A 10,528-nucleotide genomic window follows, 5' to 3' on the forward strand; every position below is an offset into this window, starting at 1 on the left:
GTGGCAAGTCCGGACTCCGAAAAATGGCACGAGGCTATGAAGTCCGAGATGCAATCCATGTCAGACAACCAAGTATGGACTCTGGTTGATGCATCTGAAGGGATAAAACCCATCGGATGCAAGTGGATCTTCAAGAAGAAGACCGACATGGATGGCAACGTGCACACGTATAAGGCACGACTTGTGGCGAAAGGATTCCGTCAAATTCATGGTATTGACTATGATGAGACCTTTTCGCCCGTAGTTATGCTGAAGTCCATCAGGATCCTACTTGCCATAGCCGCATATTACGCTGAAGTCCATCAGGATCCTACTTGCCATAGCCGCATATTACGACTATGAGATATGGCAAATGGATGTCAAGACCGCGTTCCTTAACGGGAACTTGACCGAGGATGTGTACATGACACAACCCGAAGGTTTTGTCGATCCGAGGAACCCGAGGATGGTGTGCAAGCTTCAGAGGTCCATTTATGGACTGAAGCAGGCTTCGAGGAGCTGGAACCTTCGCTTTGATGAGACAATCAAAAAGTTTGGTTTCTCACAAAACGAAGACGAGCCATGTGTTTACAAGAAGGTTAGTGGGAGCACAGTAGTTTTTTTGGTGCTGTACGTGGATGACATTCTCCTTATAGGGAATGACGTTCCTACCTTGCAAGACGTTAAGTCTTGGCTAGGAACGCAGTTTTCTATGAAGGACCTAGGAGAAGCGGCCTATATTCTAGGAATAAAGATCTATAGAGATAGATCGAGGCGTCTTCTAGGACTGTGTCAGAGTACTTACATCGATAAGGTCTTGAAACGGTTCAAGATGCAAGATTCCAAGAAAAGAACCTTACAGATGAGCAGTGGCACAGTTCTCTGCAAGACTCAGTGTCCTACGACACCTGATGAGCGAGAACACATGGACCGGATTCCATATGCTTCGACAATTGGATCCATCATGTATGCCATGCTTTGTACTCGACAAGATGTATCCTACGCGTTGAGCATTACGAGTAGATACCAGTCAGATCCAGGTGAGTCACACTGGATCGCCGTCAAGAACATCCTAAAGTACTTGAGAAGGACTAAGGATGTATTCTTGGTATACGGTAGGTTGGAAGACGAGCTCGCTGTAAGAGGTTACACCGATGCTAGTTTCCAGTAAGACCCAGATGACTAAAGATCGCAGTCTGGCTATGTGTTCTGTTTGAACGGAGGCGCTGTTAGCTGGAAGAGTTCCAAGCAGGCGACCGTTGCAGATTATACTATAGAATCCTTTTGTATCACGATATCATATGTCGAATATAAGGCATGGACAAGCCACCTTATCTGATTCGACTGCTTTCTCGTTCACTGAGTTTGACTGTCTGAAATAGACGACGTTCGTCTATAGTGCGGCCACACATTTCTACAGTCTTGCTCACACGAGGGGCCCAGCGATATCTCTCTCTTTTACGAGAGGTACAAATCTCGTCTTGACTATCTACAATCCAGTACATGATTCGTTTCGTACCTGATACACGCCTTTATAGTCCTCCTGTTACGCAGGACGTTTGACGTAATCAAAGCACACAACTCCTCATGTTGGATTCTGTAGATATCTCAGGCCTTAGGATCCAATCATGGAATCGTCGTATGAGATTCAAGTCATGACGCTAGTCCATGTGACAATCTCATGCGGGTCAATCCAGTATTCCGTTCTCCAACGAATACCTATGATGTCGACAGATGACAACATTTCCGATCCATTGACGAAGCCTTTCCCTTCGTCGAAGCATGAGGGTCATGTTAGGGATATGGGCATTAATGTTTAGCAGTTCATGATTAGAGCAAGTGGGAGATTGTTGGTTTAGTGCTCTATGATGTACTGATTATGAGCTTTGTTCAGATAAATTCGATGTATTGATACTTTCTATATGTTTTTTTTATGAGAGTATCTTGTTCATTACATGTTCCTGCATGCTAGATCTGTTATGAAATCCATGTATCATTATGAATGATACTAAACTCCCTAGTCTTGTGTCATTATGGGAATAACGACATAATAAGACTAGTATGATGTGTGATTGATGATCACATAGATGATCATAGGTATTGGATACGATCACAATCATAGGTATTCGTTGCAGAACGGAATACTGGACTGACCCGCATGAGATTGTCACATGGACTAGCGTCATGACTTGAATCTCATACGACGATTCCATGATTGGATCCTAAGACCTGAGATATCTACAGAATCCAACATGAGAAGTTGCGTGCTTTGATTACGTCAAACATCCTGCGTAACAGGAGGACTATAAAGGCATGTATCAGGTACGAAACGAATCATGTACTGAATTGTAGATAGTCAAGACGGGATTTGTACCTCTCGTAAAAGAGAGAGATATCGCTGGGCCCCTCGTGTGAGCAAGACTGTAGAAATGTGTGGCCGCACTATAGACGAACGTCGTCTATTTCAGACAGTCGAAGTCTCTAGCAAGACACTATGACTACCTATCTCGAATAGAGTTTGTTTGTGATCATACGAAAGCCAGTGATGATTCCGACTGATGATCCTTTTGTATCGCGATATCATATGTCGAACATAAGGCATGGACAAGCCACCTTATCTGATTCGACTGCTTTCTCGTTCACTGAGTTCGACTGTCTGAAATAGACGACGTTCGTCTATAGTGCGGCCACACATTTCTACAGTATTGCTCACACGAGGGGCCCAGCGATATCTCTATCTTTTACGAGAGGTACAAATCCCGTCTTGACTATCTACAATCCAGTACATGATTCGTTTCGTACCTGATATACGCCTTTATAGTCCAATCTATTCCTTGTCAAATTAGGATTTTGGAAAGTCTATATAAGGAGAATGTCTTCTAGGGTTTTAAAGAAGGGAAAAAGAAGAAAAAAAAAGGAAGAAGAAGAAAAAAAGGAAGAAAAATAAAACCCTAAGCCTCCAAAAACCTTGCACAAGAGAGATCGAGATCTCTAGTCCTAGCAGACAAGTTCCAAGGTGTTGGAATCCATCCCGACGTGTGGATACGTGTAGAGGGCGAGGTATTCTTCCTGCCTAGAGTGATCGGACGAACAGATCAATTGATACAGGCCCCGGATCGATTGAGGTAAGCGTTCTAACGTTTCTATGATTCAATAGTAGCATGGTTCTAGGGTTTCATTAAAATTTTTGTTTTATATCCGCTGCGCAAACCCTAGAATCGATCTCTTAGGAATTAGATTCGCTCATGAGATCCCAGGAAACCCAACAATCATCAACCCTAAATCGATTAAACCATATCTCTATGTGAATAATACGATTCATTCATCGATCTTGATCCGAAAATAAACCCATATCTCTATGTAATTTAGAATCTAAGAACATTGCTGATAACACGTATTTCGGGTGATGTTTTGATATAGAATGCCTAGCGTATTTCACTCAGTTTTACATATTTGTAGGCATTCTAGAGCACATTTGGCTTCGATATTGCACAGTTGTGTTCCTGGGTGTTTAAACAGGTTTTCATGCATAAAAAGAGCATAAAGGAGTGGAAAACATGGATTGCGGAACATCAGGGACGAACCAGGAATATTTGGAGTGTCTCTAGGAAAAACATGAACACTACAAAAAAAGCGCTAAAATACGACGGACATTGTGACGAATATGTCCGTCGCACTAAAATTAACGACGACTAACGACGGAATACAGACGGAAAACAATCCGATGTAATCCATAGGTTTCCGTCGCAACATAAGACGACGGAATTTGACGGACTATTCCGTCGCAAACTCTTTGCGACCGAAAACGAGGGACTTCCGACGGAATTATACGATGGACCATCCGTCGTAACTATTGGCTACGGATACCGACCGTCTTCTCCGTCACAAGTGTTACGACGGAAAAATTCGACGCAGTCCGTCGTTTTTAGCGATGGATATCCGACGCACCGTCTCCGTCGTATAGTTAGGTAAGAAACGTGTTTTTTTGCTCAGAATGTCCGTCGCAAACGGTCGTATTCCGTCGTTGGTTTGGTTGTCCGTCGGTATCCGTCGCAGTGGTAGGTGAAAAACGTGTGCCGACATCCGTCGCAAGTCCGTCGCAATTCGCAACAATATTACCCCGCCGTGCGTTTAGATCACCATCCAGCAAACGAAAAAAAATCCCGGAAAACGAAAAAAACAAAATAAAAAAAATGTCTTTCAATGCAAGAAGATGGATGTATGAAAGAATAGATCCATACACAAATCAAATATGCAAAGATTTTGAAAAAGGGTTGCAAGCGTTTATGACGTTTGTTACATCTCAACCGTCATATATCGAAGGGTCGAAACTTCCATGTCCGTGTGTGAAGTATGAAAATACGAAATGACAGTGTATTCAGCAAGTCTGGAATCATCTATACCGAAGAGGGTTCATGTCCAATTATTTTGTTTGGCTAGCTCATGGAGAAACATTGGACACGACGTCTTCATATGGTGTAGTTAATCAAGTCATTATCGATGAGCAGCCAAACGAATTTCAACAAGGAGAAAGAAATCCGTATTCAGAAATGGTGATTGATGTGTTTCCCAATGTCGGTCAACCGTCTTACGGGGAGGAAGAAGAGCCAAATTTCGAAGCTAAAAGGTTCTACGAGATCCTTAATACATCGAGCACTCCAATATATGAAGGATGCATTGAAGGTCTATCGAGATTGTCGTTGTCGTCACAATTGATGAACATGAAGACTGATTACAATATTCTGGAGAAATGTATGGACGGGTTTAGTCAGATGTTCAAACAATATATACCAGAATGTAATACTGCAACAGAATCGTATTATGAGATGAAGAGTCTGATGTGGAAGTTGGGACTACCGTATAAAAAGATTGATGTTTGCGAAAACAACTGCATGATTTTTTGGAAGGACGACGAAGGATTGATGCAATGTCGGTTCTGTGGGAAGGATCGGTAAAGGCCACGACGAAAAGCATCCAAAAAAGGCAAGTTGATTTCATTGAAAATAATGTTTTATAGGCCTATTACAGATCAATTGAAGAGATTATATCAGTATGAGAAGACCGCATCACATATGAGGCGGCATGACGAAAACGTCAGATCTTGAAAGTCTAATAACTTTCACTCTACAAGTCCAAATCATGCATTCTCTATATCATTGGAAATCTCTCTTCGGTATCTACGCATAGATACCAAGATCACCCAAATCTGATGTCAGAGTAGGAAGTTATGAGCAAATTTGTGAAGCCCCTCAAAACTATTAAGTGACACGATCGTGTCACTTTCAGTCACACGAACGGGTCACGTACCAGATTTTGGAAATATTCTGAATTTCGGCCCAGAAAAAGAAGGGTTAACTAGGGTTAGCCCCCAAGGTCGAAAACATTCATACTTTTCACAGAGAACACACCCTAGAGTACACAAAAAGAGGGAGATTATCAAGAGGCAAGAGATCGGAGTAGAAGACGGAGATTACGAAGCCGGGAAATCGACTAAGCATTCTTCTTTTCTTCTATTTTACGATGTTTTGTATTATTGACATGAACCCTGTCAACTCGATGTTTACCGAGTAGTTCCATAGCTGTAGGTTAAGGATTGCTATGTAGGGATCTTTGGTTTTTATTTCCAGACTTTGTGGATCTATTTATTCCATTCAATTTATTGAGTTGTTCTTAATGCTTTTGATCTTGTTGGCCACTTGGTTAACTGAACTTAGGGTTTTAATTCACATAGATATATAGGATTTTAACCTGGAACTAATTCAATAAATAGAATAGGTATCACATCGGGAGATGGGTATTTGCCTAGGAATTATGATAGCGTTCATTCATGCATCCAGAGTTTTAGACTATTGAATCGGGAGATTAGTAGGATTAAACATGGATAGTGAAATTAGACTTGGAAGGGTTAATCTCTATCTTAGAGCTTGAATTCCCTGGATTGGATAGATAAACCACTAAGTTTGCATCTTTTGAAAGATCCTTGCATGTAAAGCAATCCCGAAGCCTGCAGTACTCATCGTTGATTGTTTACAATCGTTATTTGTGATTTGCTTTGATGCGCTTCACCACACTCACATTATTTTCTTTGGATCTAGACTTGGATTTAGATTTGATTCAATTGTTTACTTGTCCCTGTGTTCGACCCTAGCTACTACACATGATCCGTACACTTGCGGTTAATTGTTGAGTCTAGGAATATTATTACTTGATCATATTTGTGCACCTAGATTGACGACATCAATTGGCCAAGTGATTAGCAAACACCAATAGAAAAGAAAGCACATATCGATAAACCGAAACAAGCATAACGTCGAAATCCAAATTAGGGTTCAAACATACCCAAAACACTAACGAATCCCTAATCCATAGTCTGGATCTACTCACGGTTCATGGAAAAAAACCGAGCAAAACCGAAAACAGAAAAAAAGAGGGAGAAGAAAGGCTCATGTCGATAGACGATGCAATCTTTACGTTCCAACTCTCCTTCTTCTTCCCGAAATTCCGTAAACTCCTGTTTCTCTCACCAAAGCTCTCCAAAGTCTGTATGAATCTCTTGGATGTCTGTAGGCCTCTTTTATAAACCCTAGGTGGCGCTCCCGATGTCCTTCTTCCGTTCAAACTCTGAAAAACTCGAATCTATGGTTTTCTGGGTTTTGACTCGGTCGAGTCAAAACTTTGACTCGACCGAGTCAAAACGTGATCCAAATAATTTCGGTCCAGCCCAGAGTTCTAACTCGGGCATTCTGACTCGGGCGTTCTGACTCGGTCTCTTCGTGACAGGTTTGGAATGAACTATCTTCGACATGTTGACTTGGCCCACTTTGCACAGTTGACTCTTGCCGAGTTAAGATAGGAAGTCTTTGACGTATTTCATCCTTTTAGCTCCAGATTGCTCCCGTTTTGGTCTAAATCTTTTCCAACACCTGTAATCCTATAAAAAGATAACCAAACCGAGTTTCGTAGCCTAACACGCCTATAATGCCTACTAATGTATGTGATCATCGTATAAATCCTATAAAAACATCATGAAAATATAGAGAGAAATAGGAGTTATCAAATCCCCCTAGACTTAAATCTAACTCTGTTCCTACTGTTGGATTCCTGGGATCTCATGAGCGAATCCTATTCCTAAGAGATCGATTCTAGGGTTTGCGCAGCGGATATAAAACAAAAATTTAATAAACCCTAGAACCATGCTTCTAATGAATCGTAGAAACGTTAGAACGCTTATCTCAATCGATCCGGGGCCTGTATCAATCGAAGAACACGTCTGATCACGAAAGGGAGGAAGATTACCTCGCCCTCTACACGTATCGACACTTCGGGATGGATTCCAACGCTTGGAACTTGTCTGCTAGGACTCGAATCCGCTATTCGATTTGTGCTTCAAGAAAAACGGACTTTGATCACACTCTCAATCTCTTGGATCTCTCCAAAAGTCTGCTAAGAGTGTTTTGAAGTCGGCCCTTTTTTCTCCTTTTTTCATTAGGGTTTTTAATCTCCCTTTTATAAAGTGATTTAACCCTAATTTCGGTTTAATTTCGGAAACACTGAAGCCCGGAACGGACGATCCAGAAATGCACGTGGACCGTCCGTTCCAGCACATAGAACGGACAGTCTGCTCACGTGGACCGTCCGTTCCAGACTTTCTGGAATGGACAGTCCGTTCTGGACCGTCGGGGGTGGGCAGGGCATGATGCTAGTCCATGTGACAATCTCATGCGGGTCAATCCAGTATTCCGTTCTCCAACGAATACCTATGACTGTGATCGTATCCAATACTTATGATCATCTCTATGATCATCAATCACACATAATACTAGTCTTATTATGTCGTTATTCCCATAACGACACAAGACTAGGGAGTTTAGTATCATTCATAATGATACATGGATTTCATAACAGATCTAGTATCCAAGAACATGTAATGAATCAAATACTCTCATAAAACCATAGAAAGTATCAATACATCGAATGTATCTAAATAAAGCTCATGAACAGTACATCATAGAGCACTAAATCAACAATCTCCCACTTGCTCTAATCATGAACTGCTAAACATCTAATGCCCATATCCCTAATATGACTCTCATGCTTCGACGAAGGGAGAGGCTTCGTCAACGGATCAGCAATTTTGTCATCTGTCGACATTCTGCAAATGTGCACGTCTCCTCTGTCTATAATCTCCCTGATAAGGTGAAATCGTCTGAGTATGTGTTTGGATCGTTGATGGGATCTGGGTTCTTTCGCTTGTGCGATCGCTCCATTGTTGTCACAATACAGAGCAATGGGGCTATCAGCACTCGAAATGACACCAAAGTCGCCAACAAACTTCCTGATCCAAACAGCTTCCTTTGCTGCGTCCGACGCTGCAATATACTCAACTTCTGTAGTAGAATCTGCAACGGTCGCCTGCTTGGAACTCTTCCAGCTAACAACACCTCTGTTCAAACAGAAAACATAGCCAGACTGCGATCTGTAGTCATCCGGGTCTGACTGAAAACTAGCATCGGTGTAACCTCTTACAACGAGCTCGTCTTCCGACCCACCGTATACCAAGAACACATCCTTAGTCCTTCTCAAGTACTTCAGGATGTTCTTGACGGCGATCCAGTGCGACTCACCTGGATCTGACTGGTATCTACTCGTAATGCTCAACGCGTAGGATACATCCGGTCGAGTACAAAGCATGGCATACATGATGGATCCAATTGCCGAAGCATATGGAATCCGATCCATGCGTTCTCGCTCATCAGGTGTCGTAGGACACTGACTCTTGCAGAGAACTGTGCCACTGCTCATCGGTAAGGTTCCTTTCTTGGAATCTTGCATCTTGAACCGTTTCAAGACCTTATCGATGTAAGTACTCTGACACAATCCTAGAAGACGCCTCGATCTATCTCTATAGATCTTTATTCCTAGAATATAGGCCGCTTCTCCTAGGTCCTTCATAGAAAACTGCGTTCCTAGCCAAGACTTAACATCTTGCAAGGTAGGAACGTCATTCCCTATAAGGAGAATGTCATCCACATACAGCACCAGAAAAACTACTGTGCTCCCACTAACCTTCTTGTAAACACATGGCTCGTCTTCGTTCTGTGAGAAACCAAACTTTTTGATTGTCTCATCAAAGCGAAGGTTCCAGCTCCTCGAAGCCTGCTTCAGTCCATAAATGGACCTCTGAAGCTTGCACACCATCCTCGGGTTCCTCGGATCGACAAAACCTTCGGGTTGTGTCATGTACACATCCTCGGTCAAATTCCCGTTAAGGAACGCGGTCTTGACATCCATTTGCCATATCTCATAGTCATAATATGCGGCTATGGCAAGTAGGATCCTGATGGACTTCAGCATAACTACGGGCGAAAAAGTCTCATCATAGTCAATACCATGAATCTGACGGAATCCTTTCGCCACAAGTCGTGCCTTATACGTGTGCACGTTGCCATCCATGTCGGTCTTCTTCTTGAAGATCCACTTGCATCCGATGGGTTTTATCCCTTCAGACGCATCAACCAGAGTCCATACTTGGTTGTCTGACATGGATTGCATCTCAGACTTCATAGCCTCGCGCCATTTCTCGGAATCCGGACTCGCCATAGCCTCCGGGTATGTGGTAGGCTCGTCATGTTCTAATAACATGAGTTCCTCATTCCCAGTCACGAGAAATCCATATCTCATTGGCTCTTGGCGAATCCTGCCTGATCTCCGAGGTTCACTCGTCAAAGGTTGAGTCACAACGGGCAGTGAAACAGGTTGAACTTCTTCAACTTGTTCACTCGGCTCAGCATCTACTTGCAAGAGACTCAAAGTCAAATGAATCCAGAAGACCTTCAGAATGAAGCTTCTGAATGCGCTTCTCGTTTATATGGCCTAGACGACAATGCCAGAGGAAGGTCGGGTTTAAGTCGTTCGGCTTAAACCGTTTAGTACTCACGCTATAGATGGATGATGTCGAGTTCGAAGGCTGATCATTCAAGACGTATAAACCATTAACTAGATAACCATTACCATAGTAAATATCGTCTCGATAAATCATCAAACTCGAGTTCTCAATCACAAATCGAAAACCATCCAAATCCAGACATGAAATAGAAATAATGTTTCTGCTAATCGCAGGAACATAGTAACAATTACTAAGCTCTAAAACAAGTCCAGAAGGAAGATGCAAATCGTAAACGCCAACACACAATGCAGCAACTCTTCCTCCATTTCCGACGCGTAGATCCGCTTCTCCCTTAGCTAGCATCCTACTTCTTCTTAGTCCCTGCATATTTCCACAAATGTGTGAGGCACTTCCGGTATCCAATACCCACGAAGATATAGTACAGATGTTAGCTTCTATAACATGAATACCTGAGGCAGAAGCTTCACCAAGCTTCTTATCCTTCAGATCCTCCAAATAAAGGTGACAATTACGCTTCCAGTGTCCAGGCACTCCGCAGTAATGACAGTCACCCTTATCGGGCTTAGGCTTGGGCGTAGAGGCAACTTTCGCCTTTTTCGCCGCCTTCTTTTTGGCTTTACCCCACCGCTTCTTGCTGGAGTT

Source organism: Tarenaya hassleriana, unplaced genomic scaffold, assembly GCF_000463585.1.
Source record: "Tarenaya hassleriana unplaced genomic scaffold, ASM46358v1 Cleome238, whole genome shotgun sequence".
Classification (NCBI taxonomy): Eukaryota; Viridiplantae; Streptophyta; class Magnoliopsida; order Brassicales; family Cleomaceae; genus Tarenaya; species Tarenaya hassleriana.